Source organism: Sturnus vulgaris, chromosome 6 (genome assembly GCF_052056855.1).
Source record: "Sturnus vulgaris isolate bStuVul1 chromosome 6, bStuVul1.hap1, whole genome shotgun sequence".
Classification (NCBI taxonomy): domain Eukaryota; kingdom Metazoa; phylum Chordata; class Aves; order Passeriformes; family Sturnidae; genus Sturnus; species Sturnus vulgaris.
Window position 1 is genome coordinate 42,824,118 of NC_142248.1, and position 24,371 is coordinate 42,848,488.

Sequence of the window (24,371 nt, forward strand, 5' to 3'; positions counted from 1 at the left end):
CTGCTGGACACTACCAATATCACCAACCTAAACCATTCTATGATTCTTTCTATGACAAATGTTGATTCATCTCTCTGGAATCCAGTGACAGGACACGTGGGAACTGTTCAAAGCCACACTAGGAGAGGTTTAGACTGGACATTAGGAAGCATTTCTTTACCCAGAGACTGATCAGACACTGGAACAGACTTCTTAGAGAGGTGGTTGATGCCCCAAATCTGTCAATGTTTAGGAGGTACATTGTATTTTGAATTGTAGGTACATTCCAATTGAAATATTAATTCTATTCTATTCTATTCTATTCTATTCTATTCTATTCTATTCTTCTTAAATAACTCAATTTTTATAGTGAAACATGCTAGATAACCAGAATTGCAACCATAAGATTGGATGTGTGTTTTCATCATTATTTTTCCTACCGCCATTTCTAAACACACAGATCAGTCTGATGTTCATAAAATCAGGAGGCAAAATGCAAGACTGTGTCCTTGGATGGATCCCCGTGGATCCTGGGTTTAGTTGCTGGTGCCAAATGGGCTTTGTGCACAGCACCCCATTCAGCTCTGCCAAGACATTTCCTGCTCCCCACAAATTTATGATGTCACTTGGAGCAAAACTCATCTCAGTATCTTACTTTTATGATGGTAAATCTGTTGTGAATCTGATATAAAAAAGCAGCAATACCCTGGCTTCTCAGCTGGTGTAAAAAGGAGAGCTGCATCAGTTTGTGCCAGCTGAGGATGTGGTTCAAGCTGTTGGTTTTTCTTTTCCCTGCAAGATGTTTGCTGCAATCTCAAGGACACTGGAAAAAATGTTAACATCAGCCAGTTGGGGGCAGGAGGGAAAAATCCCTGAAAATTTAATATAGTTGCAGAGCACTTTTTGTTTTTTCCATTAGCCGATATTCTCAGGTTACCAGAGAGGAATTCATTGTACTTCTCCACATTTGCTGCTATTGAAACAAGAGATTGAAAGAGTTGAGAATAAATGGCCAGGCTGAAAATTTGCAGTGCTTGTGCTGGGGTTTGGGTTAGGGCCCTTACCAATAGAGGGCTGATTAGGCATCTATTTCCCAGTCCTCAGCAATGAGATTAGGAAGTGCAGGAAATTCATTGTCTTGAGCTTTGCCACTGCTGGCTTGCTCCAACAGCCATCCATCAAGGGACTGACAAGCTCAAACTGTCCATGTCAATCTGCAGCTGCCTTTAATCACACACAGATTTATGGGACACCCCCCTCGCCCCCTGTGGAGATCTAGAAACTGTGCTTTGTTTTGCCTTGACATACATTTTTCCATTTAAGATGAAGAAGTATGAGTCCTATTAAGCTGCACTGCAGCTAAGAAGCAGAAGGGGCAAAGCTCTGTCTGAAATGGAGGAAATGATGATGTAATTTTGAACTGTTTAGGACTGAAGGGATTAAAAGCTTTGGAGTAGGATTTGGAAAGTCTCTGGTGTTATGTACAGTAGGGTTATATCTCCTGCCTCCCCATCTGGACAGAGAGGACCTTTTTCCTATTTACTGGTATGGGGGTTGTTGTTGTAGCTGTGCTGCTCACCAAGCACATGGCACTTCATACTCCATCATCATTTCCATCACAAACCCTCCTTTCCTGTGAGGGACCACAACATCACAGCAAATATTTGCTGCAGGGTAAAGCTTGCTCCTAAAGTCTGGTCTCAAGCTGAAGAGCAGCAGGGGCATGAGGCAGGATCAGGCTTGGAAGCTTTCCACTTTCTAGTAACATTACACTTACCTCATTTTCTAAAATGAGCATTTCTAGCCATTATCAACAACCCCAGAGCAGGGGCTGATGCTCCTTTTCCATGTGTTCAGACAGCTCGCTGTCCAGCCTGTGCAAGGATTTATATCCCCCCTGGTTTGGTGGAGGGACACATGTCCTGGGTGATGCTGGCCAGGCTTGAGGGGCTGTGTGAGCCTCAGCAGGCTCAGCAGCCCCTTGGCTCACCTCCCCATCCCATCTGCTGCTGTCTGATGCTCCAGGCAGGGGCTGCACACACAGGGAAGTGCCTGGTTTTCCTCAGCCTCCCCTTGGCCATGCTGCTCGTCCCCCAGAGGTCCAAGAGAACATGGGTGAAGTCATTGTGTGCTGCTGAAGCCCTGAGTGGTCCTTGCAGTGCTGTCTCCCAGCAGCTCAGTGGTTTTTGGGAGTCTCACTGGCTGTTTCCATTAAGAGAAGAAACTCACTTTAGTTATTTTTCAAAACTTCTTTATGAACTCAAATCATCTTTATTAACCCAAATGTAGTTTCTCTGAGCAGAGCAGGAGTCAAATAACATGTGGGGACAGCACCTGGTCTTGCTGCAATCAGTTGCTCACCCATATTCTGTCCCTTTCTGTGTTGTTCTCTTTAGGTCAGGCTCTAAGAACATCTCTGGCTGCAGCTCAGGCCTTTTGTTCCTTCTCAGTTTGCTGCCTTGCCCTCCCTTAATGCTCCTCCAATGTCCAGACACACGACCAAGCCAGAGCTGTTTTTTGTCAAAAATGCTCTTGTCAGGTTTATCATGAAGTTGAATTTGTCAGCTACAGATATGTCCATATCAAATACAAGACAGGGATATCAAGCTAAGAATAAGTTAGCAAATGGCAAGAAATAAATTACTTCTTAATCTCCAAGAACAGAAGTGGTATTTTGACAGGTGTTCTGGCCATGCTGGATAACCAAACTCTCTGATTGCTCTAAACACATGGAAAGTCAGTATGCATGCAAAAAAGTGGCCATATCCCCTAGTAAAAACCTGACTGAGAAATACCTGCATTGCAGATGTATTTTCAAAGCCTGTTCTGTAATTACTCTGCTATATGGAAACACAGCATGAAGTTGTGGTCTGCTCCCATTAGTTTTAATCACAAAGCAAGCAAATAAAATCAGCTATTCAGGCATGCTGAAATAACATTAAGGGCCTGATAAATTTGCAAGTGCAATCTCAGTTGTAAGTCAGAAGATATTTACAATTCAAAGAACATCAGTCCAATTCAGGAGGCTTCCAAAGATCTGCTTTCTAATCTGTCTCCAAAGCCAGAATAATTAGAGTGTTATATGCTCTGATAACAACTTTCTCGAGTTCCTTATCTGAATAGAAATAGCACAGGGACTGTCTCACTCAGGAGACTGTAAATCAAAAGTGAAATGACAGTTTTAGTGGAGGCTCTGGGATTTATTTCAGCTGAAGACCTGGCCATGCCATGATGACATACAAGCCAGCCATAAAGACAGCACTAAATTAATCTCTAAAACGTTAAAAGAGATCTAGTTTACTCTCAGAAGAGGTCAGTGGTTTGCAGGATTCATATTCCTGTATTGTTTTTATTGTTATTATTTCATGACAAGGTTCATCTGGGGTCAGCTGACACTCCAGAGTTCTCTGTAGCTGAGCTGTGCCTGTTGCAGTGGTGATACAAGAGGCAGGGAAGGCATTTCCATCTATCCCATGCCTGGGAATACATTTCTGCTGGAGACTGGGGTGCTGCTCCACAGGGAACAGGGCTGGGGATAACTTCTCTAGAGCACAGCAGCCTTCAAAGGTCCCAACAGGAGCATTTTGAGGTTACCCAAAAAGAAGCGTTTTCAGCAGCACAAGCCACTCTTGGCAGGTACATCCTGCTTGGTTCCTGAGACTCTGTGCTAATGGAAAACAAGGCTATGTAAGCCAGAGGCCAGCTCATGGACATTGTCCCACATTTCTGCTTGGATTCATATGAATCTGGTGATCATCTCAATTAAAACAAGGTTTGTGTGGCACTAGTACACACATGGGTATGGTATTCTCTTTTGGAAAGGCCAGAAAACCATAACTGCCCAGAAGAAAAATATTGGGCCAAGTCCAAAAGTTCTCTCTTTCCTCAAAAAAATTTCCACAAAGACAAAGAGAACAGAGTTCTTTTGAGGGATCACTGGCTGTATACCTTAGCAAAGCTGAAATAGTGTGGCAAAGCCATTTCATGGTCTGCCCCACTGCCTGCAGCCTATGAAGCAATACACAGGCAAACCCACTATTACTTACCAGTGGCCAAGAACCAGGGAAAATACAGTTTTGACTCATTTTCTCTTCTCTTTCTCTCTTCTCTGCCCTCTTCAGAGCAATTACAGGTAGACATCCAGCAGAAGATTTCAGTGCTCAGGGTGAGTTCTGCAGCTTTTTCCCACACCTACTGTGCTCATTGCACGTACCAGAAAAAATGGTGGGGAAGTATCTCAAGGTACTTTTGACACTTTGAGAGGTGTCTCAAGACACCTTGTAATAAGTGATGTTTTCACAATGCTAAGCAGCAGTTGATTGGTAGGCTGAAAACAACAATGTGGCTTCCCAAAATTTATGTTTAATCCTGTCACCTGGAAAGGTGTACTGCAACATTAGTTAATCCTTATGCCTGGAAAGAGTTTGGTCCCTGAGCCTTGACAGACAGGTGAACTTTTGCCATCAACCTGGGAGAAAGCTTCCCTTCAATTCCAGATGCACAAAATTAAATTTGTGAGTTCTGGTCAGTGTTGCCATTACTGGTTTTCACAGAGTGGTTTAAAAGGGCTTTTTTCCCCATTGTTTTTCCAAGGACCTGCCCAAAAATGTTTCCATCCAAACCACCATCATGCAAGACTCCAGCAGAGGAGAGAAGAACAATAGCACACAAGGTTCCAAGTTCAATAGCAATTTCAAGGATTTTGGCTGCTGCAGTTAATGAGTGGCAGTTTCTCTCAGGCCTCCTTTCCTTAACCCCTGACATGCAAGGCTTGGAAAACTGCTGGTTGAGAGGGCAAAGAGGTCAAAAGACCAATTTTTTAAGCATGAATTATTAAGAAAGCAAAACTAAAAAGTTTAGAAGCAAAAATCTCAGATAAAATGAGATTTTATTTCTATTTCCACTTTTGCATGAGACTGAAGGGTGGGGTTCAGAGTCTAGATTTTGGGCAGGGCTATTTTAGAAGGCTGAAAACAGTCCAACAGTTGCTCTAGGGCAAGCACTTCCCAACTTAAGGGTATTAAAAATAAATATGTATCCTGACCTGAAATCTGTGGCTTGGGTGTGTTTCTAAGCATTTCTTTTTCTTGAAAAAAAAGAAAAATCATCATACGGTGCCACTGCAGAAAAAACCTGGAGCTGTCCTTCCTTACAGGAAACTACCTTTTCATGCTTTCCCTGCCAAAAGGTGTGGGCGGGTTGATAGATACAAGACTGAAAGCCAGAAAAATGGGGAGACCTGATGGTCCCCAAAAATTATTCACAAACCAGTTGTAAAGGACAGAAAGAAGAGCCCAACATCTGTGAGGATGAGGCAGCATCTGCTCACAGGCCGTGTGAGGGGACACATCTGGGGGAACGTGATCCTTGCCAGCAGCTGCCAGCCCACACCATGAGGATTGGTGCCTCCTGTGCTCAGCACCTCTGGAACTAAAAGGACACAGGACCCTTTCCCCAGCCCTCACAATCCCTGTCAAGTGGCCTGGCACAGGCTGAGCATCACCCAAGCCAGCCCAGGTGTCCTGAGTGTCCCTGTCCCCTTGGCTGGGTCAGATGGGGATGCCCTGAGCTCAGCTTTGTCACACAGTGCCTGTGTCAGGATTAAAACGTGTCCCTTGGTGCTTTGGAGTGGCTACCTAGAACACAAGCTAGACAAGATTAAGAGAATAAACTGAGTATTTACTAACGACCTGCAAACCACCTTGGGCTGTCAGAAGCCTTCCAGAGGCTACACCCAAGCTGGACAATGGTCACGAGTTTTTCAAACAATTTTAAGTTTGGTCTATTTACATATCAGGGGTTAATCCTCCAATTAAACCTTCAGGTAATGAAGTCATATACCCCCAGTTTGCTCCCCCCTAAATTCAAGTTTTGTTTATACCTTTTAGGGCCTGAGGCAGTAGAGTGTCCTTGGATTTCAGGCCTAGAGGGATTGTTTTGAATGACCAAAATGTGAAGACAGTTAACTAACACTTTATACGGAGTTTGGAGTTAGACACTAACGCAATACAGGATTTTAAAAACACAAATCTAAAATCCTAAGGCATCACAACCAGGGCACTATGAGAGCCCTCCAGGCCAGAGCTTGAGAGTGGGTTCAAATGGAAGAAAATGTGCCACAGGGAAGGACACAGAATTCCAACTTCCAATATGAGAAAGGCCATTATTTCATGGGAGTTTAGCACCCTGCCAGGCACTGCTGCTGTACACAGCCCTCTGAGCTGGTTGTTCCTTCTGCAGCAGAGATAGATGGATTGTGAGACACAGGAGAATGTTCTGCCACACTTCCCTGCACCAGGATCTGGTGGCCTGCAGTGCCCCATCTTTGCTGTAAGTACTTTCCTCCCTCTGCCTCAATTTCCATGTCTTCATGTCCCATGAGTGTGAATGGTGTCACAGATGGGAACAGACAAAAACTGGGGCTTGTCCTGCAGGACACAATAGAAACCAATTCAAAATATCAGCACTTTGGTGTTACCTGAGATCTTTCATTGTAGTTGCTGGTGGCATTCCTAAGACTTTTGTCCTTCTTGGAAACAGGGTAAATCCTCCAGTGCAGCTCTGGGGAAAAGAAGAGGCCCTCACATCCATGGTGAATGCTTGTCACAGTCCCTCTGTGACAGCTCAGCATTTGATATGAATGAGGGAGGAGGCTGAGAGCAAATGGAGATCTTCAGGCTAATAATTACCTTGAATAACTTGCCTGCAGGTGCTGTGCAGGTGGTCTGAGCCCTTAGGCACTGACCTAGGAAAAGCCATGAGAATCCTCCATCTGCCACTGTTCCCGTCTGAGCTGCAGCTCTGGGATGCTGAAAAAAAAAATCCAATTTCCACATTTTAATCTACAGTTACCAGTTTAGAGTTGCTTCGAAAGAGGAGGAAAAGTTTGATACCATTGTAAAGATTAACTCCATTCATTTTAGCAGCTTGCTCCATGTCAGCTTTAAAAGAAGTGGAGAACTTCCTTGCAGATGAGAAGAGTATTTGTCAGCTAAACCGTATAGATATTTAAAAACCAACCCAAAACACACATTTTTTCCTGAGGCTGGCCAGGCAGCCATTGGGATCCACCCCCTTCTGAACAACTGCCCTCTGATATTTTAAGGTATTCTGGAATTTTAGTTAGCCAGTGACAAACTCTCTTGAAATGTGCTAGAATTCTTCTCCAGGCCACTGACTTAAGGGTTATTGTGTCTGCATAAAGGTTTAAAGCTATTTAACAGCTCTTTAAGTGCAATTTTCAATATGTATGAATCTGGTGAGTCACAGTGGCTTCTAAGGAGAAGCAGTCATTTATATCTTGGATTATCAGTAAAATCTAATTTCTGGGAACAAATAAAAAAAGATATGACACCATTCTGTGCTTTGACATTCAGAAATATGCCATGAAATAAGATTACTGGTTTATGCTGCATGCTCTATTGGTTTCTAAAATCAAATACAAGTCTGTGATCAATGCATAAATTTCTTAACATTGCCTGTGCAGCGCTTGGGGTTTATCCCAAGAAACAATTACAATCCTTCCCACACCCAGAAAACATATTGGCTAAGACTTGGTATAGGCTGATCCCAAATTTACCGAGAATCTAAAGGCTTCCTTCATATGCTCTGGGCCAAGCTTCTGGGTGGGGGGTTAGAAAAATACTTCCTGGGATGTTGTCATTCAGAATGCAGAAGATTCTCTTAGACCCAGCATGGACTAAGGACATGAATTACCCCCTGTGGATTTCAGGGTAAAGAAATTCAGCACATTTCGAAACTACTTCAAAATTCACTTTTTACACAGAAGTTGTCCACTGGTATCAAAAGCTGAAATGCAATAAAGAGGTCCAGAAAAGGATCAAAAGAAATGACTGTTCAAAGAAGGAGAGAGCAGGAATATTGAAACATAAGGATTTCCAGGCTGTTTGGCATATCTGAAATTCATGTTCCTGCTTTACAACTGGGAACCTGTTGTGCCATAAAAGAAACCCTTATTAAAGCACCCTTCTTGTGATGCAAGGGGCACCTGGTGCAGGGAAGAGGTGATGGATTTTTAGGTTCTTTGGAGAGGAGCTGAAAACAAATGGGTTTTGCTTTTGCTGCAGTACAGGACAATTCTGTAGAGTGTGATTTTTGATTATAAATGTGTGGAGAGCTGTAACTGCTGTGTGTGCACACGTGGGTGTGTTGTCAACTCCCTCGATCCGGATGGTTTCGGGGTGTTTCCACGAGGAGGATACATATGCTGAGCTGTGGTCAGATGCCACTTCATTGCCATTCTGTTTATTTTTAGGAAATGCAAACTGATCCCTGTGTGCCAGGATGTGATGGGATCAAACAGCAGGAGGCTGCTTCTCTGCTCGCCCCCACGCTGCCCCAAACCTTTTGTTCTTTGTTCTTCTTCAGGATGTGCCTCGTGTTTGCTTTATCCCTCGCTGTTCTTGCCCACTCTTCTCTATCAAATAGCATCAGCCTCTTTATCATAGGAAATAGAAATGTCCTGGGAATGTCTCCATATCCTTCTAACCTCTCAACTCAGTTTTTAATTATTTGCTCTGTGCTCTGCTCTGTTTCTTTTTTCTTTTGGGCTGCTACTAAATAAAGGAGCTGTTTCACCATAGAAGGAAGAGAGCATTTAGAGATACCACTAACCTGAGACCAAACACACCCTTTGGGAGGCTGTTTTCCAGGGGAACAGCATCCCATCCTCTCCTGCCTCTTGCTGGGTCCTCACCAAGCAGAAAAAAGGACTGTGGACAGGTGACAAATGGCACAGACATAACCAGGAGCCTCTACTTTGTGTCATGATGCTTTCATACCACAAGTTCAGTCTGAGCTCTCTCCTGTACAAACCTCCTGGGGGGATTTTAATCTTCCTGCTTGTTTTTGTTACATCTGTCTTTTGAGACAGTCCCTGAGGAATATTTATTCTTTCTTTGGAATCCGTTGTCTCTTTCACAAGCTCTTTCTCACTTCTCCTATAAAAACATACCCAGAACAGAACTTCTTCCAGTTTTCAATTTAATTTTATTCCTGAGCAGTTTATATGCAGTTGTTTCCATGCTCTGGCTATGCCTTAACTTGAATAACTCTTTTCCATCCCTGGTGTTCTCCCACACAATATGTGAAAGGTAAATTTTATTTGTTTTTCAGGGCTCCTCACATTTCTTATCGCAAACCACTTTTAAAAAGTTTATGAGTTCCCCTTCAAAGACTTTGGGTGCATCAGGATTTCAGGTATATACAACACCCTGGAAAAATGACACATATCACCAGACCCTCTTTATCAATGGATGGGGCATTTTCAAGCTGAAAGCCATCTCTTTACTTGCTCTAAGGGCAGGGCTTTTATCTTCCTGCCTTTTGTATCCACCACTATTTTTCCAGATCCAGTAAGAAAAGCCCACCTGTATCCACTACAGCATTCTTAACATCATCTCTATACAAGCAACATCCAGCATTTAAAATGATTGAATTTAATTTTCCAGCATTCACTGGTGCTGTCATCCTGTTTCATAGTATGAATTGGATGAAGGTCAGGGTTTGACTGACCTTTGTCCAAGGTGTCCCTGCCCATGGCAGGGGGGTAGGAACTAGCTGACCTTTAGGGTCCCTTCCAACCCAAATCATTCTGTGACTTCAGGTTTAATTATGCTTAGTTAATCCATTTTCTCAGTAGTACATAAAGCCTCTTCTTCTGCTCCTATTCAGCGGAGTGATCGCTTAATGAGCCTTTTTCTGCCAGTACCTGGATCAGTTTTAACACCTGTGCCTCTGTGAGAGCTGCAAAACAGATCCTGGTTCCTTTTCAGAAATTGTCCTGCTCTGTTGTTTTCCCTATTAGAGGTGCTGCCCTGTGCTGGCACTAGTCCAAGGACAATTTAGAGAATTTAACTTGTTTTTTCCACAGCCCTTTGCCCCTCCACACACACATCTCTGAAAGCCATTTTTTACAGTCATTCCTTGTTCTATAATATCCTGCTGTTTATCAGCAATGCTCAGCAGATGAGTGGGAATCCAGACTTGCTCCACAAAAGCCCAGATTCCCTGAACCTCTGTGCAGGTCTCAACAATGATGCACTTTTCTCCATGATCTGACTCTTCAATTTTGTGTCACCCCCTCTAGCATATGTTAGGGGAGAAGCTTGTATTGGGCACTTCTAAAATTCTATTCCAGATTATTTTGTGTGGTTAAAGGCTTTTTCTGCAGCCAGGATTAATTTTTGTTTCTTAAATTGCAAAGTGAAAGCTTGTAAGAGAACTCTTTTTCATCCTTTGTATGCCAGTTTAATTTTCTTGTTTTATGGGGCTTGAACAATGTTTCAAGTCAATTTTCTCTGCTCCTCTATCCTTTCAAGTAGGGCATTTCCTTTTCCTTCACTTCAGATTTTGACTCTTCCCAGAACAGCTTAGGTTAGTGGCTGGTGCCCAACTATTTATCAAGGGCTTGTACAAGCTCTAGATAATTCAGCTCATTTTTTTTCTCTTCTCCTGAATCTGGCAGTAAACCTTGCAGCAGCATCAAAGCTGGGCTGCTCAGGTCCACATTAACAAACCCATGTGTGTCCATCCTTTCCAGTCAGCCTTTTACAATGCAATGTTGAGGTAAGCAGAAAGATCTTTGAGAATCCTTCTCATCCCAGTGCAATTTTGCATTTTTTGAGGAATAAAACCAAATTAACTCTCTTATTCAAACTCCTCTGAGTTACTGATGTGTAAAGAAAAGTGTTACAAATGTCTTGGTTTAGCCAAATTTTCTAGCTCCTACATCAAGACTTCACTGTCCTCTATGACCCTTCTGTCACCTTAGCCAAGCAATTTTTCAGCTCCTCTGAAGCATTTGCAGAATCAGGAATTAATTTGCTGTGTCATCATCTTCTTCATCACCCAGCACTATGTAACTGGAGGAATATAAGAAAATACATCAGTCTCTTTTTTTAGATTATATTTTTAGCCTTTTGCAGGTTATATCAATCTATTTTTAGATGAAATAACTAAATAATAACTTCACTCACCTTCTGCTGGTCAGACCTGACAGCAGGAGTGCTGTTGGAAGAGATGGGTGCAGTCTGGGTTGGGAAGTGAGTGCACAGGGCAGCCTCTCATCCTCCATCCCAGCTGCCAGAAATCTTTAAGGCAAAGTGGAAAGCAGGGACACCTTCCACTAGACCAGGTTGCTCCAAATCCCTTCCAGCCTGGCCTTGAACACTGCAGGGAAGGGGCTGAAAAGGCTCCACAGCTTCTCTGGGCAACTTTTTCCAGTGCTTGACTGCCCTCACAGTCAAGAATTTCTTCCCAATATCCAATCCAATCCTGCTCTCTGTCAGTTTGAAGCCATTCCACTTCTCCCTGCCACTCCATGCCCTTGTCCCAAGTCCGTCTCCAGATCTCTTGTAGGGCCCCTTTAGGTACTGAAAGGCCACTATAAGGCCAAGCAGGTATTGTAAAGGATTGTAAATTGTCTTGTATTGGACTCCAGCCTCTCTTCATACAGAGTTAAGTATTTTCTGTGTTGGAGTAATTTTTTTGCCACGGAGAACCTTGCTCAAAAATCTTTCACGTCTTTTCCTTCTTTGAGGCACAATCCAAGCACTGCTTGCCCTGTTGACTTTGCTCTTTTCATTTTGGGAATGGATAGCCCTGTAGAAGCATTGCAGGATGTTGGGACTCTCCCTGTACCCATCACAGATGACCTATTACAAATAGATCATCGAAAATATCTATATAAAATCAGTGCAAAACCTGATGGGTACTTTTGAATTAAGACCCCTTAAAGAGTTTTCCTGGCTCCATTTTACAAAATCTGAGTTACCCGGTGTCAGACTGGGAGGAATCAGTGTTCAAAGCTGCAGAGGTGATATCTGTCACCCTGGGCAGGCAGGGCTGGGAGCTGGGACCTGGCTGTGCCCACAAGAGCCATCGGTGTGTGAGCAATGGTTCTGCCTCCAGATCAGCAAGATGCCTCTCACATTCACAAAGTCACCACTAACACAAGGCCTGGCAGCTCCTCAAAGAGGAGCAGAAATTTGGAAATCGAAGATATTTTTCATTCCTGAGCATTTCCATCCTACTCACTGTGCATCTTTGCCTTCTGCAGGAATAAGGCAACCAGAAGTGGTGGAAAAGTGGTGGAAAAAACCCACCCTCCTCAATTTGACACAATTTTTACCATTTGCTAGAGAATGGTTACAACCCCCTTAAAATATGAGTTCTCTTCATTATAGAAATACTTTTTTATTCCTTTAAAAGCCAGCGGAATGTGGACAATGAACAACCTCACATTTAGAAGCCAACTTTTCATCAGAGTTTATCCTTTTGATTTGGAAACTGGCTCATTTAAGCTGGAAAAATTCTGTGAAATGTTGCAATAAAAGAGGCTCTATTTTTGCATTTAGCAGAAATATGCACACACAGAAACCCAGGCAATACAAAAGCGAGCAAACAAAGGAGTGCCCAGCCTGTAAGCTGCAAAAAATTCTTATTTCAAGCACAAAGGCCACATAGATCCTTGCCATCTCTAATAATAATAATGCTTTCTGCCACCCAACAGCACAACATTCCCACCAGGCAGAGTATTTTTCCCTGTGAAACATAACTTAGGGGATGTGGCTTCAGCTGCCTAAATGTCATCTCAGTCTGTTGCAATCTGCTGTAAACTCTCAAGATACAAGTCATATGTCACAAACTCACAACAGTTTCTGGATTTGCTTTAGGACTAGAATGTTCCTGGGCAAAAACTATTCAATAAGGAAGAAATTCTGTCTTCTGTTTTTTAATGATTCCCTGAAACTTGATTCTCACTGATTTTTCCCCCCTCTTTTTTTGCCTACTTCTATACATGTCATTTTACTTTATAAATCAGATCCATCCCAGTTCCATCAATCAAACATGGGAGTATCCTCATAGAACAATAGGATACCTTGAGTTGGAAAGGATCATCAAAGCCCAACTCCCGAATCTTGCTTTTCTGTATTGCAAAGTAGTGCAGTAATTGCACATACTGTTTGAGGGGGGGAAAAAATGAGAATCTGAGTCCAGGATAAGCTTCTGGCCAAAGCAGCTCAGATTTTCCATCTCATCTGCAGCTGAGACAGGAGAAGCACAGGTTAGGACTGGGCAGCAGCCTCCAACAGGAGAAGCCTTATTTCTGGCAATCTTCTCCCCAAAGTTTCTGTGTGTGACTCTATTTATGGGCTTTTAGACCAAATATAATAAAACCAGGTATGACAAGGATACATTTAGATTGAATCAAAGCTTGAAGGAAGGGTAGGCTTTTTATATTTCACATATACTTGCTGGCAGATATTTATAGAGCATGACTCTATGAACTCTGATCCACAGTCAAGGAGTGGGATGAGTTACATTAATTCAATGCCACGAGCTCAACATAATTTCCTTTCAACACCACAGCCAAATTGTCTTGATTTCTACACCTGTAAAATGGGGATAACACTCATCCCTGTTACAAGGAACAATGTTAAAAACATTAGTTTAATTACTTGGAGAGGCATCGACTTGATACTGTAAAATAACTTCACCTGTACTTGCTGTGCCACACAGGAGGAGTTGAAATCAAACCCAGGAGAGTGAGGGAGAAAGGAAGCATAATTTCCTGTTGTATGGTGTATTCTGACTAAGAATATAAACCCAAGGGACCTTGAGAGGACAGGTATTTGCAGCCTGCTGCATTATGCCCATGCAATGCCATGGTACTCTGCAAACAAATTCCTCCTTCACCCAGGGAGCAGGGAGAACACAGTCCTTCCACCTAAAATCAATTTTTCACAGAGCAGCTGTGGTGCCATGTGCCAGCCACTCTTTCCCACCCCATGTGCCCATGCTGTGCCCAGTTGTCCCCTCTGGTTGCAGAATAAATTAGAGGAGCCACTGTGGTACAGCTGAGAAAGCAATGGAAAATCCAGCCAGCCAGGAAGCTTTTTCTTTTTGATTTCTGTGAAGTTCTCCACTCTTGGCAAGCTTTGTAAGCTCAGTAGTGGGAACTGAAAAGGAAAAACCATCACGTACCATTTTTCTGTGGCTTGCAAAACTGAAATAAATCAAGAGATAAAACATCAGGACATCTGTGATACAAGATTTGTTTTGTGAATGTTTAAAGCATTTAATTTCTGTTCTTCTGGCTCCCAGTCCTGGTTGCTGGGACATTATTATTTTACCTATTTTCTAAGATATAATCACTTACATCTCAAGAATTTTCTGGCTGCGTTCTGTATTCCCCTTTGCACAACTTGGATAAATTTCCGTAACTACACATCTGCCCCATTTTTTGCCTTTTGCTTTATCATCTGAAAATCTTCCATGTGACACCAGTGAAGTCCTTATTGCCAACAGTGGGGCCAGCTGTGCTACTTCATTATCTCCACCCCTTTTCTGCCTCTCAGAGCTGGCCCAGGTGTGTCTGAGCTACAGCCACTGCTCAGGCAGGGACAGGCATGGGCTGAGCTTCCCATCACCACCAAACTCCTGTCCCTGCTCCCACTGGGCCATAGGACATCCCCTTTTCACCTCTTCTCACGGAATGATGACAAGGAGCATGGCTTAGGTCAGTGTGGGAGTCCTGGGGAGTCCCACAAGCCCAGTGTGAAGCTGAGACTCCACCACCAGCCCCTGGCCCTGGTGGGCTGCACAGAGGAGCCAGGTCCAGGGTAAAAGAAGGCTCAGCAAACAGCAGGGATTTGCAGATTGATGGAAGACCTGAAAACAGACCTTGCAGCATCTCTGTGTCTCCAAACCCTGGTTATCCCAGGGGTCGTGCAGGGACCTCTGCCCCAGCAGGTCTCTGTGGTGCCTGTTGCTAGAGCTTGGCTACAGCTGCTTAATTATCATTAAACAGTCAAGTTTCTTTTAATCTTCTTCCAAAACAAGGAGCTCAAGTCTTACGACAACATCTCCTAGGAACTTTCTGCTCTCCTTTGGGGACATATTTCTTTCTAGTGAAAGGAAAATTTCCCAATAACTTTCTTCTGCTGCCAGGCACCAAGGCAAGGCAGTATCGTGCCACTCCCTCACCATTTCCTAAGAGGCTTGCACATCACTTTATTCAGGGCTGTACCCTCTGCTTTTAGTTTCTTATTCTCATTCCAGCCTGTCTGCCTGAATGCATTTAAAGGTGTAAGAAAAAAGCCCCCTTGGGACAGTCTGTCCCATGCTGCACCCACAGCCATAAAACCTCGGTGGCCACACTACTGGTTCTTATCAGCCATCACAGCTCCAAGCACAGAAGGTGTGTCTAATATTAGCCAGGAAACGTCGTGGAGAAGACCTGGACTTTTTCAGCTAATCAGTATTAATAACTTCCTATGTTTGTAGACAGCCTATAGGAAATGCAGCCTGACTCATCTACCCCATAATTAGATGAACTCCTCGAAAAAGTGCAGGTGGCTGAACCACGAAGGCACATTAGCCAAGGTGCAGAATGTGCTCCTGACCAAAGGGCAGATAACAGCAGCTATAATTTCCTCCACTGATATAATGTACAAAAAGCAGTATTTCTGACAGCTTTGGCATATGGCTGAGGTTGGAAAGTCAAGCAGTCATTTTCTTTCTCTCTCTTATCTCACTCAGGGGAAATCTGTAATATGCACAAAGCCTTGATTTATTTTTTACACTCTGGCATATTACTGGAAAATAATTACAAAGCAAAATTTCATGAAAACCAGAAGATACTCATGCCTATTTGCTGTATAAGTTATACCTAGACTGTGATTCTTACCAAAGATATTTGTTTCCTGTGTTCTTTTCTGCTGCCAAGTTCAGCCATATATCACTTTTATGTATCTGAAGGCCATGGTGTAATGCAATATGAAGCTATGAATGGGATAAAGTTACATATTCTCCATTGATTTTCCATTGTATCCATTATCTTTAATGTTGGAATGCAGGTTAGTGCGAGTGCCGGAAGCCTCTGCACCTCTGTGCTGGCTGCTGCCCTGTGCAAACCATCCCTGGGGGGGCAGATAAAATCAGCTGCAAGCTGCAGAGAGGAGGCAGGAGTTCCCCAAAGCGTCCAGCTTAATGGGGAAAGCAGTAGGAAAGAGAGAGGGAGAAGGTAAACTCAGGGATGGGGACATGAGAGGGCCTGTGAGGAAACCAGAGAAGGGCTGGAAGGGAAGGGCAGGGGAAGGAGAGTAGGAAGAGGAAGGGAGCAGGACCTACTGCAAGGTTTTCTATCAGTGGAAAATTGCTTTTGGCATGCTTAAAAAGGGTGGAAGAAAAAGAAATTTGTGGTTTGTGGTGCTGCTGCAGAGCCCCCCAGGCACCACCAGCATCACTGCCCAGGAGAGCAGCAAACAGCAGCCACCAGTGCTCAAGTGCCATTGCTCCCCAGTCCCAGATGCTGTGGAGATGAAGCTGAGGGTTCAGCTGCTCACCCCGTGGCTCAGGATGGAGAGGGAGGGTGTTCCCAGGCAGCACTGGGGCTTGCCACCATGGCAGATCAAGCAAAGGCTGATGAGCAGGACAGGAGGATGCAGCTGGATGGGGAAAGCAGGATGCTCCGGAGGCTCGTCGCCCAGCTGGGCCCAATTGCACTGGGACTGGATGTTAACACTAACTCTCTAACAAGCTTCTCAAATCACATTTTTAAGGCCATGTGTTAACAGAAAACAACTGTTCAAATTTAGCAAGTTCCAGCAGCACTTTCACCCTTGTTCCGTCTGGGCCGCAGGAGTACGAAACGCCACCACCACTTCATTTTTCATCCCTCTCACAAAGGGGTAAAGCTGTTAGTCATGAGAGTGGTTGCCTTGGATGATTCCACACAAGCAATGCCAGCAGGATTTCTCCATGTGTGACTAACTGCTCCTCCTGGGAGGCCAGAGATTCCCACTGGGAAGGTAAAGGACCCCCCCATTTTCTGTAATCTAAACTCTGCAGTCACCACTGCTGCTGCTGTAAAGTGTTTTTAAGATGAAAATCCTTCTGCAGGACAGGTGACATGCTCGTCTCCATCTGGCCTTTACTGTTCTAGCTACTCTTGTTGACATCTGTGACTAATTCATGATCGATGAAACCAAGCTGTGACCAATACAAAAAATCTTTATTAAAACCCTGCCAGGTTAATCAGCAGGCATTCCTCAGGAATGCTGCTCAGAAAGAGCCAATTCTGAGTAATTCCATGGGACAACATTTCTGGAATGAGCATCTCATCCAGCTTACCTTGAAGCACATCCACCATCTTGTGTGTCACCTATAACCCAGGGGACAGAGCTTAAGGCTTTTAATGCAACTTTTCCTTCACTTATTTGTCCTGGTAGACAAGAGGCTCAAGCTGACATGGAGCAAAACCTTTCTAGTTGGTTCAAGAAAAATCTGGTACCTTGTTTAGTGCGAGCTGAGCTCGTGTGTGTACGTGCATGTGCAGCACAGCAGGACCCCTTTTCTCATTTAAACAGCCAATTAAAGCCTACTTTGGCACTTAGCACATGACATCAACTCGCAGTACTTAACCTGCCTAGCACAGTGTGAATTTAATTTGATAAAGGGGCAGCTAATAAAGATCTTGGAAGGCTGGTTAAAGTTCATTAAGCAGTTCCTTTCAAGGTATACTTCCCTCCAGTGCAAAAGCTTGCATCTATTTTTTTTTTCTTTAAAGCTGTGTTATATCCTGCCACCAGAAAAAGGTGCCTGTGTCACATCCCGACAGGGTATATTTAAAGTCTCACTGTCAAAGTCATGGCAGGCCTTGGTTCCTTGCCCAGGAATGTGCAGAAAGAAAAATAAAAGCCCTTTTCCCTGAGTGTGGGGCGAGGAGTGCAGCGTGTGTTGGTGCAGGCAGGCTCCTGGGAGGAGAACGGGCTTCTGTCACACTGAGCTGCATTCATCCTCCTTCTCCTGAGCCATCCGTGATTCCAGATGGATTTCATAAACAGACGAGGAGGCTCCTCTGAGTTCACTGCTTTAATGAAGCCCGTATGGCTGACTCATGTAATAAGTATTTAATCATGTTGATGAAAATCGTTTTAAAAACTTCCACCACCACACACAGCGCGGTTCCCTGCGCAGCCGTGGGGCTGATAACGCCACAGCACAGCCAAGGCACCTCCGTCCTCCACAGCCTCTCCAGGTGCCTGCCTTGGCTTTCACCAAGGGCTTTCAAATGTGTGCATTCATTGTGCATTTCCACCCTCTGACAAGGGCCCGTTCATCTTTGAAAATGCTCCTCAAATCACCCACTGAAGTGCCGCAAAAGGAGGGTTTTTTAAGCCTCACATTCCCCATACAGTTGTTTCAGAGGTCACTCAAGGGTTAACACTTTGGTGTTTATACCTTCTTACTAGTTTCTGTTTGTGCTCACAAATGCTCATGCATTAAAAATTTGCTGAGCTTAAGTGGTCTCCATTTATAAACAGAGACATGCCACAAAACCTTGCAAGTATTGAGTTATCTTGGGTGGAAATTGTTCTTGTCACAGCAGAGTCATTACTGATGCCAAGAAGGACATTGGTCTTCATCATTCCCAGACATGGACCTAAATGAGCATATGTAAGAGCATCACTTGGCAACTAGTAGTCCACACAAATTCAGTGTATTCTAAGCTAGCTCAGAAAAGTCAGGGCTCCTCCTCCTCCATTCAAGGTTGGATTCACGTTCATGTTTGTCCTTTTACAACACTCAGCAGTGTTTAGCAGCAACGTTCTTCTGAGACCTCTGGGGAAAGGAAGATAAGTCTCATACTGTCTTGCACAGGATCCCAGCCACAGAGAGAGGAACCCCTTGTTTTATCACATGGAATTTTGTGGATCAGTCCAAATTTTTTGAATTAGATTTAATTTTAAGTGTTGTAGGCAAGGCCACATGAGGAGCTTTGATTTGTCAGATAATATTTTCCAAATGAAATGTTGAAAGCTGAAGGTGTGCTTGCAGTATGCTACCAGCTCCAAGGCTGCTTACATCCTGTCAGGGAAAATTATTTTCTGCCGAGACCAGACAAAACCTCCACTTTGTGTCATTAACAGTTAGTTTCCTTTTGTAAGCAAATTATTTTCCCAATTCCTGAAACATAGCACAGTGTTCATGGCTTCACAAGCTGCGTTTATTATAATTTCCCTCACTTCATTTTACAGTAGCCATTTTTTAAATTTCTGAACATGCAGATATATTGAAAATATATCAGTGTAGGCTGAACAGAAAGTTGACTGTGATCCTGTCTCATCCAGGAGTTACTCCATGCTTTCTGAGATGCCCTTCATGCATAGGAATTGCTGCTATAGATAGTTGTGCTTCAATGGTTGCTACTTAAACCTTCAAAATTGGGAAGTATTCGCAATTGGAAGGTCTTGAAGACTGGGAAATCTTCTGGTTGTGTTTGATTGTTATTTCTCTGGCACCAAGACTTATATAGCTCCGAGTAATAGGAGCATTATGGTCTTTAGAGGCTTGATAACAAAATCCAGAGTTCACTTTACACAATCCTTCATCCTTCCATTCATGAGCTTTTGAATTTTGGTGCAGCAGCACCAGACTCTGAAAGTGCAGATATTCTGCATCTCACTTTAGAGCACCTAATGAAGACGTCATCATGATCCTTCAGAAGAGCACCTTAAATGGAAAATCACTGGAACAGTGGAGAAGTCTCAATTTCCTTGCTTATGACTTCAAACTCCAAAGCTAAAGGATACCAAAGAGAGATTTTAATGCCTATAAATCTTGCAGTGTGAACTGATTCATGACTCACACAAAGCACCCAAGCCCCTAAGAGTCAGGAGAACAACCCTTTAAAATACAGTTTGCTACTATTGCTGGAAACTTTAACCCTCTGGCTTCACACTCAGGAGGTTTGAGCTGCAAATGGCAGCAGAGGATTTATGTGTTCCTCTGAACAAAATACATCAGGGTAGGAAAACTTGACCCGACAGTTTTGAGACGTGCCTGCCATAAATAACCAATTGATTGGCTGGGCTGCAAAGCCATTAGCAGGCGTGGGGAGCCTGCTGAGACTCAGACACGGCATAAAATGCTGCAGGTGCCAGCAGAATGGACATGGCCATCGGCTACGTGGTCACCTCCCGGCAGAACTGCTCAGGAGGGCTCGTGAAAAATGGAGCAGCTTTTATCTGCCTCATTCCACAACACCCTGGAAGGGGGATCCAGTCTGTGCATGGGATCCAGGCTGTCGTGGGCCAAGGGGGAAGAGAGATAAAATGACCACCTCGTGCTTGAGCAGTAAATCATCTGGAGGAGCAGAAGTATTTAAAATGGAGTTGGAGACCGTGCCTTGACAGGCTGCAGAGGAGTCTTTTCTGCTGTAAATTACCACAGCTGCCAAGTGGCACTGGAAGGCCTGAGCTAGCAGGGCTTTCCACCCCCAGAAAAGTGGCAGCAGTTACAGCAGAAGGGAATTTGATGACTCAGATCACAGATGTCAGGACAGAGGGCCAGAGGTTGCTTTACCCTCTGAGAATGGGTCATTTTTACCTTTTCCCTCCCAAAGAATTAATGTGATGCTTCCATCTTCACTCCCACTGCCACAGACACACTCTCTGGACTTGAGGCTGATCTTTTTGCACTGTCCCATCCTGATGGCAAGGGAAAAGGTAAGAGCAGTGGAAGTCCCATGGAGCAATGCCTGCCAAATCTTTCGATCTGGAGAAGAGCAGGCAGTAGGAAGGAGAGCAGACATGATGCTGGTCTACTCCAGACACTCATTTACACTTGAGACCTGTGCATGTTACAAATTAGTAGGAATCTGGGTGTAAATGGCTACATAAACAGCAGGGTAATGGTGAAGCAGAGCCAGCTCCTCAGGGAAGCTGCAGCTCAGGGCATTATCCTCAAACAAGCAAAGATGAGACCTTGTTCCTGGACCAAACTTGAGATGAGAAGTGATGACTGGCAGGGGAAAGGCAGGAAGGAAGGATGTGGTTATGTGAAATTCACACAGAATCACTAGGATGGAAGAGACCCTCAAGATCATTGAGTCAACCCAAGATGTATCTACCATTCTATGACAGCTCCTTTTGCTGCCTTTAATTTTGCTGTCAGGCAAGGGCTTTAGGCACCATCTAGTCCTGGTTTAAAGGGATAAAGTGGATAACAGCTCCATGTTCACTTTTTAAACTACTGAGGACTCAATCCACATCTCCTCCTTGCTTGCTTCTTTCCAAGTGTCTTACTCTCTTTGAACTGCCTATTTTTTGGAAGCTAACACTATGATTTGGACAAACGTTTTGCTACAGGAGAGAAAGTACTCGCTTTTGGAAGTGTCATTTTAGTGCAATGTTTATAAATACATACCTGCACACAGACAGGGCACTTGTCAAAACACATTCAAAGGATACGTAGGTTCTTTCATGTACTACGTATTCAGAGTGAAAATAACCAGCTATATTTAACCCAGATCCAAGCCCAGACTAAATTATTTCAAAGGTCAGTTAAAGAACAGAAAGTCTCACTAGCTAAGAGATAAAATAGCTCCCATTCATCTGCAATTCCAAGAGCTTTCACAGAACTAAAGCACAGGATGAGAAACTGTAATTAATTACCATTTCATATTAAAATCATTGACAACTCCAAGTTTCTATACCTGCCAAGACCTGAATTCAGATGACTGCATTTGGCCTACAGCAGTTGATGGAAACTCCATCACTCACCACGCTGATGTAGTTGTTTGGAAACCAACAGCTCTTGGCAGAGAAAACACATTTCAGCTTCTGTTGAATGACTGCACATATGAGGAGCAGGAGATGAGACAGACCAATAGCCAGTGCTCAAATTCAGATTATGTTTTGGCTACGGCTTAAAGTTCAGGTCTGAGGCCAAGGGGAGGCTAGGATTTAGCCTGCAATGTAATCCTGAAATCACATGGGCTCTGCTCCTCAGGTGCTGGCCTGGGTGGCAGAGACCTGGGGGTGTTTTCTCCCTTGTGATGGTGAGTCTGTTGTTTTGGCAGGCGCTGCCGTGCTCGCTGCATTCCTGTTCTTTGGCCCTGCATGAGTCAGTTCTGGAAAACTCTTATTTGACCACAACTGGAAAAGAAAGAGAGAAATAAAAAAACCAAGCCGAAACCCACAGATCAAATCTGTAGGATGGGTTTGAACCACAGAGCCCAGTTTTTCTACCCTGACAGCCCGCATGATCTCAGTGCAGACATAACCACAAACGGCCAGAGGAAGCACTTGGGGAACTGAGCCCCTGCTCCCATCATCCAGCCCGAGCCAGCAGGCGATAACAGCCCAACCAAGAGAGCAATGAACACAGCGAGCCAAATCCCTGAAGAAACTCTGGGATTTGTTCTCTCTGGCTGATTGGAAAAGTTGTTTCCAGAACTCAAGTCAACACCTTCCTTCAACCTCAGAACACCTCCTTGGGTAAACATAATCGCCTTCCAGGTTTGGGCTTTACTCAGAACGAGATCACTCTGCATAGAAATCATATTTAGCACAGGTCACAGTTTAAAACACCATCAGAAATATCTGTGAGGGCGTTCATGTTTCAGCTTTGCCATCAGCCCTAAGGTGAGAACACCCCAGTGTGGATTTGGGATGTGCACCAGAACGTTCATGCAATAATGAATGATGGCCCAGCTCCATTTCTTGTGCAGTCTGCAACTAACCAACGTGTCTGACACACTGGGAACCCACGCACAACAGTGATGGAAAACTTGGAAAGCGGATGGAAGCGAAGAAAAGCCCTTGGTGTAATTTTACAGTGTGTGAAAGACTTAAAGCAAGAAACACAACCAGATGCCACAAGGAAACTACTTTCAATTAGTTCTGCTTTGTGTTATACCTACTGATGAAAAATAAAAACAAATTCATTCTGTCAACAGCTCTATCTATAGCATAATCCTTAAATGAACTCATCCGTCAAACTGGTCTCCTCTGGCAAAACATATTACAATCCCTGTTTCTCAGCTGTGGGAATCAATCATCTGTTTCCCAAACCCATTGGTCAACATCTTAAGAACCCAATATATTTTTATTGCTCTGAACAATCCAGTCACAGGGCACCAACCTCACCACACCACCTAGGTACAAAGGCATCGTGTATTAGAAAATTCAGCGATTCCAGAAGAGCTATTCCCCTGTCAAGGTTACACAGCAAACCTGCCTGACCTGGAATAGAAAGCAGATCTCAGCCTTTTTGCCCCAGCAGGATCCGTGGGATGTGCTGCTGCTCACAGCTGGATGAGCAAGACCAGAGGAACAAACCAGACTTTTTCTGGGTGGACAGTTCAGAGAGTGATGTTTGAACCAGGAGATACAGAGGTAGGGATGTGCATTTTTAAGCCAAAGCTAATGGTTCCATTGAAGTAGCAGCAGAGCCACCCCACCAAAGCACTGGCAGCATTCAGCAGCATCTGCAGTGTTTCTTAGTGGTGAATGTTCCCCACCCTCCATGCAGGAGGACCCTGAAGAAGGGGTCTCTTCCAAAGGCTGCTACAGCCCAAGAGCACACCCTCCTTCCTCCTTCCTGTGAGAGGGACACTTACTCTCATTCCTGTGTTATCCATGAGAATATAAAGGCACAGCCATACTCCATCCTGGATGTACAAAGGGATGTAGGTGTGGGGGTTTCCAAAGGTTTCAGTGCCCAACCTCCCTTGCCAGGCCAAGGGTGGAATTGGCCAAACTGAGATGATATTGAAGAGCAACTTTTTCATAGACAGATAGTGACAGGACAAGGGGGAATGGCTTTGAAACAAAAGAGGTGAGACTGAAAATTGATATTGGGAAGAAATACTTGACTGTGACTTGACAGTGGTGAGACACTGGCACAGGCTGCCCAGAGAAGCTGTGGATGCCCCATCCTTGGGAGTGTTCCAGGCCAGGTTGGATGGGGCTTGGAGCAACCTGGTCTAGTGGAAGGTGTTCATGCCATGGCAGAGGGCTGGATTGAGATGAGCTTTGATGTCCCTTCCAACCCAAACCATTCTGGGATATGAGCTGTGCTCTGCATGAGCCACATCAGGATGGAATGGTCAGAGAACAGCTTTAGTCATGCTTAGCAAAGACTGAAACTTGCCTCAAAGTCATTCTTGAAATCCCATTTCCCAGCAGGACTCACTCGTGCTGTGAGCAGACACTTATGCAATTGGTGCTCTTGGCCTCACAACATTGGCTGATAGAAAAAAAATTGCTAAAAGTGAAATGCAAACTGAGGTGTTTCTTGCAGTCATTGGCTTAGACAGGCAAACTACAGCAGTGGTTTTACCTGGGGCAACCTTATGAGAGCTCATTATGCAGTTTTATTTTAACTAATGAAGCGGCAATTTCTATGAAATTCACTGGGAATCCCTTAAAATTATTTATGGCACAGACATCAGTGCAGACAACTAATGAATTTTGAGCAAAGCAGACACATCAAGGATATCCTGGTCTTACTGTTCCAGCAACAGTACCAGCTACTCTTGGCATTGCAGGAGCAGCAATATCTGACTGATAATGCACTGG

General features: G+C 44.1%; 1 long non-coding RNA gene across 1 annotated transcript; it reads right to left on the reverse strand.

Annotated features, from left to right (window-relative positions):
• Positions 1 to 6,460: 6,460 nt before the first annotated feature.
• Positions 6,461 to 6,950, reverse strand: LOC148223460 (uncharacterized). Its single transcript, XR_015804358.1, has 3 exons — positions 6,873 to 6,950; positions 6,669 to 6,788; positions 6,461 to 6,540 (listed from the first exon to the last, which is right to left on the reverse strand). It is a non-coding gene; the product is annotated as an uncharacterized LOC148223460 (long non-coding RNA).
• Between the last annotated feature and the right edge of the window lie 17,421 nt (positions 6,951 to 24,371).